The sequence below is a fragment of the Mustela nivalis genome, assembly GCF_964662115.1.
Source record: "Mustela nivalis genome assembly, chromosome: 3".
Taxonomy (NCBI): Eukaryota; Metazoa; Chordata; class Mammalia; order Carnivora; family Mustelidae; genus Mustela; species Mustela nivalis.
Window position 1 is genome coordinate 148,650,801 of NC_139022.1, and position 14,023 is coordinate 148,664,823.

Consider the following 14,023-nt stretch of genomic DNA (forward strand, 5'->3'; position numbering starts at 1 on the left):
TAGTAGTGTAATAAATGACTTTATGCAAAATAACCACATTTGCAAGTCAGGGAGTAGCGGAACACAAACTGAAGAGGCAGGAAGAGATTGTGCTTGGGTCAAACTGGCATTTAAGTCTGAATGTTTTCAGCTCTAACTGGATAAATCTTCCAGGACCTCAGATAGAATTTTGGGAGCCAAGTAGGGATTAAATGATGGGTGGGGAGAGGGGGAAGATGACTTAAAACCTAACTTTACTTTATTCAGTAGATACTATGATGTCTAAAAGAACACAAAAATGAGTATTTGGAAAACCGAATTGCTTAAAACCTCTAACAAAGAAGTTTGCTAAAATAATAGAGCCCTTTGGGGGATATTTCCTTAAAGGATCAAACATTTATTAATTATATCTATTTTCTCTTTTGCTGTTGTGTATTTTAACAGTTCTCACTTACATAAAGAATATATATTTTAAATTTTATTGATAGTAATCAAACTCTTGTTTATCTCCCTTATCAAAAGGGTAAAATGCTATTTGTTTCTTCATTATGAATGTAGTGCAGTGTACAATTTTAGAACTAGAGAGAGAAAACACCATTTTTAGTCTCAGTTTTTACCTACCTTAAGTTCCACAGAATTAAGCTTATTCAGACTGATTATGTTACAGCACATCAGTGTTAAATGTGTGCACTTGCAAGAGCTGAATCATTTTCCTAAATTTTTGCTGACCTCCAGTGTTTCGATGAGGAATCTCAGAAAAATTCAGCTTTCTAGCTAATATTTCTGAGCAAGAGAACAGAACATATTCTATAGAATAAAAATTCACTTGAGTGCCACTTGGGTGGCTCAGTCAGTTAAGCATCCAACTCTTGCTTTTGGCTCAGGTCATGATTTCAGGATCAGGGATGGAGCCCCAGGTAGGGCTCATCCGCTCAGCAGGGAGTCTGCTTGTTTCCTCTCCTGATGCCCCTCCCCCTGCTCCTGCATGCTTGTGTGCAGGGGCACTCTGTATTTCTCAAATAAATAAATCTTAAAAAAATTCACCTGATAAGTTGATAACCTCTGTAGGGTATGGAAAAAGAATATATTGAAACTTCGGTTAATGGGAAATTATATTTAAGAGTAATAGACTCAAAATGGTTCGTGAATTGGTGTATGGTTAGATGAAGAAACACTTTCTTAACACATCAGCATTCTTCTCTATTAACTTAATACTCAACTTCATTAACATGAATACTGAAGAGAGGGTATTAGCATTTTGTTTGCTTTGAGTCCTCATTCTTAATTTTATTTTAAAGTGCAGTTGAAAGAAATACTCCTGCACTTTGGCTTTAAAGCATCCGTTGAAAACAAAAAGCAGAATCAAACCTACAAGTACAGAGAACAAACTGATGGTTTGTTCCGAGGGAAGGAGGTAGGGGGATGGGCAAAACGGGTGAAGGGCAGTGGGAGATCCAGGCTTCCAGTTACAGAATAAAAGACAAGGCAGAGGGAAGATCGTCAATGAAATTGCCACAGCAGGCCTGGTGACAGATGGCTGCTACACTTGTGAGCAGAGCGTGACGTGCAGAGAAGCTGCGTCACTGTTGTACGCCTGAAACTAATGTAACACTGTCAACTACACTCAGATAAAAAATATTTTAAAAAGCATTAGCTTAGTAACTGGGATATTTTCTCCCTGACAACACCACCACTTAAAGATAAGAATGCCTAAAGAAGACAAAATGTCAGTGTTTTCTATCAATGCATTTGAAGGGGGGAGTGTGGGAAAAAGGAAAGGAGGTAGAAAGGAAGGGAAGGACCAAGAGAGAGAAAGGAAGGGAGGGGCATCTGGTGGCTCAGTGGGTTAGCGCCTCTGCCTTTGGCTCCGGTCCTGGGATCGAGCCCCGCCTCGGGCTCTCTGCTCAGCAGGGAGCCTGCTTCCTCCTCTCTCTGCCTGTCTTTCTGCCTACTTGTGATCTCTCTCTGTCAAATCGATAAATAAAATATTAAAAAAAAAAAAAAGAAAGGGATAAAAAAGAAAATGACTGGCTGATAAGTCAGGTACACATTTTCTCAGAGTCACACCCATAGATCAAATCTGATGTTGTGGGCACGTTGCTCTTGAAGTTCCATCTACAAGCTCCGAAGGCAACAAATACGAACCTGAATGGAAAGCCTGTGTGTCACTCACTACTATCAATAATGTAGAAGATTTGGATAACTTGTTAGAAGTTATTTATATTCTTTTAGAAGGCCCATTATCATTGCAGGTGTTTCGGGACAAGCTGAGCTACCTTTCCTGAGAGATCAACCTTTTGAGAATGACAAGAGGAAATATTAATGTTTTCCTACCTCTTCATTTTTACCACTATAAAAGTATTTTGATTATGTTAATAAGGGATAAGTGTATATTATTATTTATAATATCTATTTGTATAATTTGTGGCCTCAAAAAGAAAAACTAACTTTTTGACAATTAATACTGCAGAGAGCCTGCTTTCAATAACCATCCTGTCTAGAAGAAAGGCTTTCATGGTCAGATACATTTTGGAGATACTGTACTCTAGTCCCTTGTTAGAAAGTCTTGTTGTATATTGTTATAAAAGGTCCTGGGATGTCTGACAATTGAAAAAATTCAAAACTGTTTAATTTTGTTTTAGTCACGTTCCCCTGGGCTTATGTGATCATGCATTCTTTCATCAGTAACACCTGTTAACATGATACAATTTAGAATTCCTTGGATTCACTCAGGGGATCTTTCCTAATATGCAAAGGATAATTTATTATTTGGGGGAGTGATTGAGAGACAAACATCATAATTGCAGTAGATACATTTTTCTTTTTATGTGTTAGGAAAATGCATAGGTCATTCATGATTTTATGGATACTGTTACTTAGACTGACCCTAAGTTGTCTATGTGAAAAATGAGTAGATTTAAAGAAAATAAATATAGTGAATAATGTAGAAATAACATACAGATAGGGCAAAATCATAAGGGTGGTAGGTGGTGAGTATCTGAAGATTGGGGATTAAAAATAGGCTGCAGTAACTTGAATATATATATTCAGACTCATCATCAGAAAACATGGGGAAGAAGGATAGTAGCTCTCTGCTTCTGGCTTAAAATAATTTTGTGACCTGGGAAGAGAAGCTTGTTCTGGATGAACCTCAGTTTCCTTATCTGTAAACATGGAGAGCTGGATTGGAGAATATCTGTGGTTGACTTCAACTCAACAACATTGATGTGAATGGTAAGGTAGAGGCAGTCTGATCTGCTAAGTCCCCTCTGGCCCTCTGGAACTCAAGAAAGCTCATTTATTTCTGGGTAGCAAAAGAATTATGATCCTGTAACTATCCGTACCAGGAAAACAGTGGCCCAATGTTGCACTGACCACACCTTGGTGAACGTTGGCTGGGCTGGCATGCTCCTGCTTTGGTTCCTGGATGGCAGTGAAGCAGAACACTTCATTCTTTGACGTGCCTTTCTTTGGGATCTCTTTACATCCTTTCCTCAAAAGTAGCTGAGCCAGGTTCCTGGATTTGAGCTCTTTGTGTGAATGGAGCTCCTGGCGGTTCTAGCTTCAGGGAATTCTCTGACCTGTGGAGGAGACTGTCTGGAGAACAAGGCTTACTTTCTTTTGTTAGAAGGCTACACCTCTCCTCCCTCCCCTGCGGTTTTTTGTTATCTGGAGAATCAACATGTATATAACGTAATATTTAGTCTAGCAGTCTGGTCTTATTTTAACATTTCAAAAATATGACTTTCTTTTGTTAGATTTATCCCTAGGTATCCTTGGCTTTGTGTTGATTTTTTTGTTTGTGTTTTTAATGATTCTTGATTTATGAATGGGATCCTGTGCTCTATTACATTTCTAATGGCTGATTGTTAGAGCAATATAATAGCATGGTTATGTACAAATACAAACTCTGTTAGACTCTGTCACTTGCTAGCTGTGTGTCTTTATGTAAGTTTCTTTTTTTTTTTTTTTAAAGATTTTATTTATTTATTTGACAGAGAGAAATCACAAGTAGTCGGAGAGGCAGGCAGAGAGAGAGAGAGGGAAGCAGGCTCCCCGCTGAGCAGAGAGCCCGATGCGGGACTCGATCCCAGGATCCTGAGATCATGACCTGAGCTGAAGGCAGCAGCTTAACCCACTGAGCCACCCAGGCGACCCTTTATGTAAGTTTCTTAACCTGTCTCTTCCTTTGGGTGTTTTAAGTCTTTAAAATCAGGACAAAAAAATAAATTAAATCAGGGTAATAATACTAATCTCCCTCAGAATTAAATAGTAAATACATTTAAAAAGCACTTAGTACAGTACCTCAGAAATTGTTAGCTGTTATTATTACAGCTGATGTCTAGGACAATTTTTTTTTTTTTTTAAGAAAGAGCATGAGTGGAGGAAGGGGAGGGAAACAGGGAGAAGGGGAGAGAATCCTAAGTGGGCTCCACCTCCCCTCCCGTCCCTCACCCCCCCCCCCCACAGTGGGGCTCGATCTTATGACTCTGAATCAAGACTCTTAACCGACTGAGCCATCTTGGTGCCCCTAGGACAATTTTTGGTCAGATTACTGAATAGTTCCTCATCTATCTACTATAATTTATAATCAATTTTATGTCCCCCCTTTTAAAAAAAGACTTTTTATTTATTTATTTGACAGAGAGAGAGAGGGAGATCACAAGTAGGCAGAGAGGCAGGCAGAGGGAGAGGGAGAAGCAGCTTCTCTGCCAAGCAGAGAGCCCAATGCAGGGCTAGATCCCAGGACCCTGAGACCATGACCTGAGCCAAAGGCAGAGGCTTAACTCACTGAGCCACCCAGGCTCCCCTATGTCCTTTTTTTAACTTACCATTATGACATGAGCATTTTTCATGTTAATAAACTTTTGGTAAACATTATTTGTTCTAGATTATATAAAAAATTATGTATTACAAGATATAGCACATATAAATATACTAAAATATAAAATTATGTTTAGTTTAAATAATGATGATAATAATAGGAACATCTGTGTATATACCAAGCTTAAATAGAATATTAGGAAGCCCTTAGGAGCTCTTTATGCCTTTCCTCATTTGCATCAAGAATTTTTAATCCATCATTTCCTTAATTTCCTTTTTCATTTTATCACCAATATATAAATATTGCCAAATAGATGTATTATAGTTTATTTAACAGTTCCCCTATTGTGATTATTTATATGGGTTTATATTTTGGATGTTGGGAGTTGAGATTTCTCATATTGAAGATTCTTTCCTTGGGATAGATTCTAAGACATGGAATTACTAGGTCAATTGGTATATGATTATTTAAAAACCTTTGGCCAAATATTGATTGTCAAATTGCTTTCCAAAAGGCCTACATCTATTTATATTCCCCCAAAACAGAATATGTAAGAATGACCAGTAAAGTTCAGCAGCCATCAACACTGAAGGGTAATAACTTGAAAGGCAAGAAATAATCATGTTTTTATAAAACTCCTAAAAAGGTTTTATTTTTTTAAATGTTGATTAATTTTTTTGAAGGGTTCTCTGTATATAGAAATGTTCACATCTCACAATTGTTTAGCTTGATGAATTTACACAAAGAATACAACTTTGTAGCTAACACCTAAATCAAGAAATATATCTATGCCCAGGTATCTTTGGGCTCACTTCCAGTTTAAATTTAAAGACTTTTTTGTGTGCTAGAACCTTTGAAGAGAGAAAATTGACCTTTCTCTGACCGACTTAGTTATAAGAGCCAGCACTAAGTTTTTCAATTATGAAGGAGGGAAGATTTATAAAGATTTATATGAAGGTCTATATGTGTTTAACGCTGTTACTGTCCTTATAAAGTGAAATAGTGATTTTTTTTTAAAGATTTTATTTATTTATTTGACAGAGAGAGATCACAAGCAGGCAGAGAGTTAGGCAGAGAGAGAAGGGGAAGCAGGCTCTCCACTGAGCAGAGAGCCCGATGCAGGGCTCGATCCCAGGACACTGAGAACATGACCTGAGCCGAAGGCAGCGGCTCAATCCACTGAGCCACCCAGGTGCCCCTGAAATAGTGAATTTATAATTCTGACCAAATATCTCTCTTTTGAAGTGGCTTTATGTCATTCAAACAAGCTATCAAACAAGATAACTTTGCAATTACTCAATTATGCAAGCCCTCATAGTGTAGCCTGTAATGCAGATACTTAAGTTATAGTGTCTATAAAGATGGATTAGACACAGATTCCTGGGGCCCAGCTAAGACTCACTGAATCAGCATTTGCATTTTTATGAGCATGTGGCTGGTGCTGATGCACACAGTGGCCCCTGGATCACATTTCAGTAATATTTCTCTAGAGGGTAAATACCACTTTTGAAGAAAGACATTGTGCAAATGTTGGTAATTGAAGCAGTTACCTAAGGCAACCCTTCTATATTGCATGACCTTAGTTGTTGTTGTTGTTTTTTTTTTAAAGATCTTATTTATTTATTTGACAGACAGAAATCACAAGTAGGCAGAGAGGCAGGCAGAGAGAGAGGGGGAAGCAGACTCCCTGATGAGCAGAGAGCCTGATGCGGGGCTCCATCCCGGGACCCTGAGATCATGACCTGAGCCAAAAGGCAGAGGCTTTAACCCACTGAGCTACCCAGGCGCCCCATGACCTTGGTTTTTAAAACATGTAATAATATAGGGGTGCCTGGGTGGCTCCATCGGTTAAGTGTCTGACTTTGGCTCTGGTCATGGTCTTGGAGTCCTGAGATGAAGCCCCTCGTTGGGCTTCCCGCTTAGTGTGGAGTTTGCTTGTCTTTTTTCCTCTGCCCTTCCCTCTGCTTGTGTACACTCTTTCTCTCTCAAATAGAGAAACTTTCCCATTTTCTGAAAAATGGAAATGTTTTTCAGAAAAACAAAAACATGTAGTAAAATTTTTTTTCATCCTTCTATCCTTTCTAGGCTTTCCTTCTGTGGACCTAGACACATGGTGTTTAACATAGGGGTGGTGCAGTTTGTGTAACCGGAACAGGAAACATCTAGCTGGAGACACACCCCTTGATTGCAAAATCTCTGAAACTGACCTGGTAGAATGGATCTAGCTTTTCAAAGGGTCACCCTTAGCTTATTTATCTTGGCTATCTTATGGGTATATGATCTGTGTTATTGTGGTAGCTAGGTGAAACAGTGTAACTTCAGGTTTTACCTGACTGTACATATAGCAATAAAACGGAAACAAACAATTGACTTACTCCCTCCCAAATGTTTTCTATTTAACCTAAGTTTCCCTCTTTGGTGCTGCAGCTTTGCAAGTGGATCATTTTATAAAAATGTTGATAATTCAAATATTTAGTCAAAAGAGTAGTTTAGAAAATTATCCCTCTGTTTCTTCTCTCTAGACATTGAAGAACACTAAAGTTCGTATGTTTTTGCAGAGTCGTTTTAGGAAAAGCAGAGTGCTGGGGCGCCTGGATGTCAGTTGGTTGGGCATCCAACTCTTGGTTTCAGGGTCAGGTCATGATCTCAGGGTTCTGGGATCAAGACCAAGTGAGGCTCTGTGTTTGGTGTGAAGTTGGCTTGTCCTTCTCCCTCTGCTTCTCCCCCTCCCCCTGTTCATGTCCTCTCCATCTATCTCTAAAGTGAATAAATAAAATCTTGAAAAAAAGAAAAAGCAGAGTGCTTACTAAGTAGTCAGATACTAGGTAATAATTCATAGAAAAATTTTATGGGGTTTGGCTTTTGCTTTCAATTATCATTTTTTTCTTTTTTAAAGATTTTACTTATTTATTCATGAGAGACGGGGTGAGTTGGGGCAGAGGGAGAAGCAGAAGTCCTAATGCGGCACTCCATCCCAGGACCCTGCGATCATGACCCAAGCTGAAGGCAGACGCTCAACTGACTGAGCCACCCAGGCTTCCTGCTTTCAGTGACGTTAATTAGAGATATTGCTTGTTCTGCTAGACTTGGTGGATTAAAGTCATGTTGATTCTGATCCCTCAATATTGCTTGAATCCAACCTACTTTTCTCCACCTCCACCACTGCCCTGGGCTGATGCAACTGTTTCTCCTTTGTGGTCTGCAGCCAGGGCTACTAACTGGTTCCCCTTATATTCTTGCCCCCTTCCAGTCTGTTTTCCACCGTACTGTCAGAGTGGCCTTTTTTAATAAAATAAATTGGATCATGTCGTTCTTTTACTTAAAATCCTTCAGAGGATTTCCTTCAGTGCAAAGTCCTTATCATGGCCCACAAATCCTTTCACCGTCTGCTTCTGGGCTCCCTTTTCCAACTCAACTCAGTACCATCTCTCTCTTGTTCATTACACCCAAGTTGTTCTTTTTTTAAAAAAAGATACTTTATTAACATATAATGTATTATTTGCCCCAGGGGTACAGGGTACACAGGTACCCTGTGAATCGCCAGGTTTACACATTTCACAGCACTCACCATAGCACATACCCTCCCCAATGTCCATAACCCAACCACCCTTTCCCTATCCCCCAGCAACCCTCAGTTTGTTTTGTGAGATTCAAGATGTTTTTTAACCCCTGAAAACCCTTTCTTATCTCAAGGCCCTCATGCAGGCTGTTCCCTCTGCCTGGAAGTCTCTTCCTAAAGTTTTCATCTGGCTAACTCCTGTCTGTCTTCCATCTGTGTTCAAATGCCACATCCTTAGTGAGATCCTTCAAGTCTAGATTATGTCTCTCCAGTGTTTCTCCTCATGTATTCTTTTTCTCTCAGTAACTTATCACAATTTGTAAATATAAACACATGTGTTTGTTTTTCTCACTAGTATGTTTTGAGGGAATAATTTAAAAAAAAATTTTTTTTAAAGATTTTATTTATTTATATGACAGAGAGAAATCACAAGTAGATGGAGAGGCAGGCAGAGAGAGAGAGAGAGAGGGAAGCAGGCTCCCTGCTGAGCAGAGAGCCCGATGCAGGACTCGATCCCAGGACTCTGAGATCATGACCTGAGCTGAAGGCAGCAGCTTAACCCACTGAGCCACCCAGGTGCCCCTGTTTTGAGGGAATAATTTAAGGCTATGTTGTTCCTCATTGTATCCCTAGTGCCTAGCACAGCGCCTGATCCTGGATAAATACAAGTAAATATTTGTAATTACCCCATGTGTAAGTTATCTCCTGCTGTGTAACAAATTTAGACGTTTACTTAAAACAACAAAGAGTTCCTATGTTTTGTTGAGCCAGGAATTAAAAAATTTAACTATTTTTTCTATTTTTCTGTGGATTATTAAGGCCATTGGCAGAAGGCCTCCAATACATGCCTCATGGTGAGTCTATAGAGCTGTTGGAATGTTCCTCAGACATGGCAGCTGGCTTCTTCTAAAGCAATGACCCAAAAAACAAAGAGAACTTTGGCAGTCACATACGGTCAGTTTCACTACATCCTACTTGTTAAAAGAAAGTTGCCAAGTAAAGGTCATACATAAGGGGAAAAGAAATTGGCTCTATCTTTTGAAGGGAGAGGTGTTAGAGAACAAGAGGGCATTTTTGGAAGAACGGGGTCGGGGGGCCCTTTTGGAAACCACCACAGTTTTTCCTCTCGCCACAAATTACTTATATTGCCTCCATATGCAAAATATACTAAACTCTCCTACTATTCCCTAAGAATTGTATCCATTTAAATTATGAGCTTGAAATGCGGGATGTTAGCTTCAACATCAGGTCCAAGAGTGGAGAGACAAGTTCCTGGGTGTAGACCCTTAAGTATAGCTCCTTTAATACCATTCCTCTTGATCTTAAGGCTTAAGAACTGAAGAGACAAATTATCTACTCCACCCACAGCCAGTGTGGTACAGTGGTGGGATGGGCCTAGCATAACCACTGTAGACAGTTCTGTCAAAAAGGAGGCATACAGCTTGTGCACTGCAGTCCATGGTCTATGGCAATTGTGAAATCCAGCTGAGCACAGGTGAACAGTTCTTAATTAGGAATCAAGGCTGGGAAATAATGCTGTAAGGCTCTTTGTTCTTATTTTTAAGCTCTGAGCCCCCTCCCCCCCATGAAAGGTATGTGTTAGCAGTTGAGCAGTCTTTTGAAGCTAACTTCCTCCTTGTAGAAGTTAGGGCGTGTAAAGTCCTCTTGTCACTTGTATTCATTCTATCTCCATCTAAGCTGGTCGTGTCTATGTTAATAGGATGTATGTAAAAATGTAAGTGTTTATAAGACACAGAAATAATATGGAGGAAGAGATTAATTCTGCTGTGGGCAGGGAGGACTGGGAAGGCTCCAAGACAGATGATGTTTAAGCAGCATTTTCAAGAATGAGTAGAAATCCATTAGGAAGACCACACAGAGAGGAACAACCTGAACATAGGGAAGAACATGTCGAGGAGAACCACTGGACTGAAATTGTTATGTATGTACAGGGACTTATGTGGAACTTGTTATTGATAGGACATATGGTATGCAAGACTTGTATTATATTCTGTAACTCAGTATTTCTCAAAATGTGGTATACCAGCCTCTCACATCCAAATCATTTGGGCACTTATTAAAAATGCAAGTTCCTGAATTCTACTCTGGACTTAGTGGAGTCATATCATACCCTTGACCCTCTCGAGGAGGAACTCAAGGACTCTTGAGTTTTAAGGTTAGATGCCCTAAGGATGTTAGAAGGTTCTCAGTAGGTTCTAAACATGATTTGAAATGTAGATAATATTGCTCTGGAAGCTGTGCAGAGGGTGGTAAGATGGTCAAAAAGGGAGAAAAGGGTGGAAGCTTGTGCTGATGGTTCTGTAAGAGAAAAATGGAAGGCCTGTGGAGATGAAAAAAGGAAAATTACGAGTTTTAAAGATAATGAAGGTAACACAGACAAAGGAGATTGATACAATGAGGTTTTTACATATACATGTATAGATATATAAAACTTATAGTGCATTACATGTGTGAAGTTCTGTGGGATCTCAGGAGGCAGAAAATAACACTTGTAGTCAGAAATGAGATGGAGAACAGTGGGAGTGATATTTGAACTGGGACTTCACGTACGAATAGGAGTTTACAAAACAAATAAGGGAAGTTATACGTAGAAAAGAGCATGCATAAAGCTAAGTGAGGATCTGATATGCTTGGAATAATAAGACCTTGGGTTAGATTTGAATATAGTTGCTTAAGAGAGAGTGGTAGGATATGAGGCAGAAAGAAGTTAAGATCTCATCAGAGAGTAGCTAGCTGCTCACCAGCCCGTTTCTTCCTCTTCCTGAGCACACAAATTTCCTTCTTGCAGTTAGGTGAGGTCATGTGATAGAGTTCTCACGGTTACAATGTGTGTGGAAGTGATTTGCACCATTCTGGGTCTGGCCCTTGAAAGTCTCCTAAGAGCTGAGCCAGTCTCCATCACTATAGATATTTGTGGCAACCTCAGAAGCCACTTGCAGGAGATAACAAAGCCACAAGATGGAGAACACCTGGGTTCTTGAATCACCTTTTGGAGCATAGGTGCCTGCAGATAAGAAACACCCATTTTGGATTCAGTATAAGTAAGAAAAGTAAGAAACAGCCTCCTTGGGTTTGAGCAATGGCATAGGCTTGCTATGCAAAAGAGTTTGGACATTATCTCATAGGTGAAGAGTCATTTCCAATAGGGAGTGATGTGATCTGGTTTGTCTTTAGGGGAAAATCACTTTCAATATTTAGTAATGAGAAGCCTTGGGGTAATGTGAGGGTCTTCCACAAACGTTCAATAACTGTCTAGTGAATGTGGGAATGAGTTTCTCTAGGGCTGGGTTGTAGACCAAACACTAAATGCATACATGAAAGTTATAGGGAGAAAGGTTGACTAGCGTGAGGTGTCCTCAGTGAGGTACTTCTCCCTGAAGAGAGGGCCAGAGGGAGCTGGGGGAATTCTGTTCAAGTTTTTGGTGGGGGACTGAAATAGAATACCTTTAAGATGTTTTCAGTTTGGGGAGCCCATGACCCAAAGTGATTATTTCGGTCTGAATTAACAGACATGTGCATGTGTGTCCCACGTGAGCCATGCAATTAGTCTCTTCTCTGTTTGTACCATTACACCTACATTTATATTATCTAGGCATTGAATTTGAATTCTGTGTTTCACTTTATGTATAAAGCCACAGTCACCCTTTCCATATATATAAGCTTGAACCTGCAAACACAGTTTAGCAGCTATGAAATTTGCATTAACCCCCCATCTGTTTATTAGTATTACTTTCTCTTTCCTCAGTGTCATTTCCAGCAAGTGTTAAATAGGCTGAGCTATCACCCAATTATGAGAATGAATGCGGAGACTTCAAAGACACACACATGCACACGCAGATAATTCTCATGAAAAATAACCTATAAATTATTTCTTTTTAGGAGTGCCTGGGTGGCTCAGTTGATTAGGTGTCCAACTTTCGACTTCAGCTCAAGTCATGATCTCAAGGTCGTGGGATTGAGCCCCATGTTGGGCTCCACACTTAGTGGGGAGTCTGCTTCCTCCTTCTCCTTCTGCCCCTCCCCCGCTTACACACATGCACACAAGCTTGTTCTCTTTTAAATAAATAAATGGATCTTTTTAAAAATATATTTCTTTTTAAAAAGATACAGAACTTTTCTTCTTCCTGAGACCTGTCTTGATTTCTTTTAGTTCCTGGTTCTACGTTAATTTACATAACTGCATAAAATATTGTCAGAGATCATGAAAGAAACAGACAAGATTGTAACATAGCAGTCTTTTGATTCCAGATTACATAGCTCTTGAACATGAAAAAGGTGATTGACGTGGTGTATCTATGACATCCTACATATTTCCTGGGATCTGGCTGGCCATCTTGGCTTTAAGAAGACTGAACTTGGTAATGTATGGTTGGGAATCGTTGGGAAAGTTTATTAGCTCTGTTTTAATTAAACTGGTACAGTGCAGTAGGAGCTAGGATATCACTGCCCCTTTGTTACTCTTGGCGATCCTCCAATTTCTCTTCTGTGATAAATTACCTACCCTTTGGCCTCTGATCATCCACCAGGGAAACAGGTTATTGCTTTGTGGAGCAGAGGGGGAAGTATATTATCGTTTAATTTTCAACGACAAGGGTTGACATGTTGTGTTAGGAACAAATAACTCTTAACAGTTACTAATCTTATGTTTAAGCAATTCCAGGATTCTTTTATTAGGACTTTATGGAAGCCTTTCTGTAAAGGTTGTTATTCTTCTCTGGGTGGTAGGTACCCAGGTTATTAAGCCATGACTGGGTCGTGTCTCTAGAAATGAAGGAGTTATCTTTTCTGGCAGGGAATGAGACCTTTCCCAGAGAGGTCTATAGAATAGGCTGTAGAGTATTGCAAACCTGTTTTTAAAAAGGTTGTTCCAGGGGCACCTGGGTGGCTCAGTGGGTTAAGCCTCCGCCTTTGGCTCAGGTCATGATCTTGGGGTCCTGGGATCAAGCCCTGCATCGGGCTCTTTGCTTGACGGGGAGCCTGCTTCCCCCTCTCTCTCTCTGCCTGGTCTCTGCCTACTTGTGATCTCTCTCTCTGTCGAATAAATAAATAAAATCTTTAAAATAAATAAATAAATAATAAAAAGGTTGTTCCGTTGGGGCACCTGGGTGGTGCAGCGGTTAGATATCTGACTCTTGCTTTCAGCTTGGGTCGTGATCTCAGGGTCATGGTATTGAGCCCTGAGTCAGGCTCCCTGCTCAGTGTGGATTCTGCTTGGGATTCTCTCTCCCTCTGCCCCTCATGCCCCCCCTCCACCCAGGGTCATGGTATTGAGCCCTGAGTCAGGCTCCCTGCTCAGTGTGGATTCTGCTTGGGATTCTCTCTCCCTCTGCCCCTCATGCCCCCCCTCCACCCTACTCTTTCTCTCAAATAAATAAATCTTAAAAAAAAAAAAAATAGGTCGCTCCATTTAAAGCAAGAGTTTTGGGCGCCTGAGTGGCTCAGTGGGTTAAGCCGCTGCCTTCGGCTCAGGTCATGATTTCAGGGTCTTGGGATCGAGTCCCGCATCGGGCTCTTTGCTCAGCGGGGGGCCTGCTTCCTCCTCTCTCTCTGCCTGCCTCTCTGCCTCCTTGTGATCTCTCTCTGTCAAATAAATAAATAAAATCTTAAAGCAAGAGTTTTACATACCAAATAATTGACGG

The 14,023-nt window shown here is 40.2% G+C and overlaps 1 long non-coding RNA gene across 20 annotated transcripts in view; it reads left to right on the forward strand.

Annotated features, from left to right (window-relative positions):
* LOC309861626 overlaps positions 1–14,023 on the forward strand; it is a 110,475-nt gene that overhangs the window by 7,744 nt on the left and 88,708 nt on the right. For 6 of the 20 annotated variants that reach the window (XR_014310057.1, XR_014310058.1, XR_014310062.1 and 3 more), the window contains exon 2: positions 12,633–12,742. The exons of the other annotated variants lie outside the window; for them this stretch is intronic. This is a non-coding gene — a long non-coding RNA (uncharacterized lncRNA). The remainder of the gene's footprint in view (positions 1–12,632; positions 12,743–14,023) is intronic. 20 annotated transcript variants of the gene reach the window in all.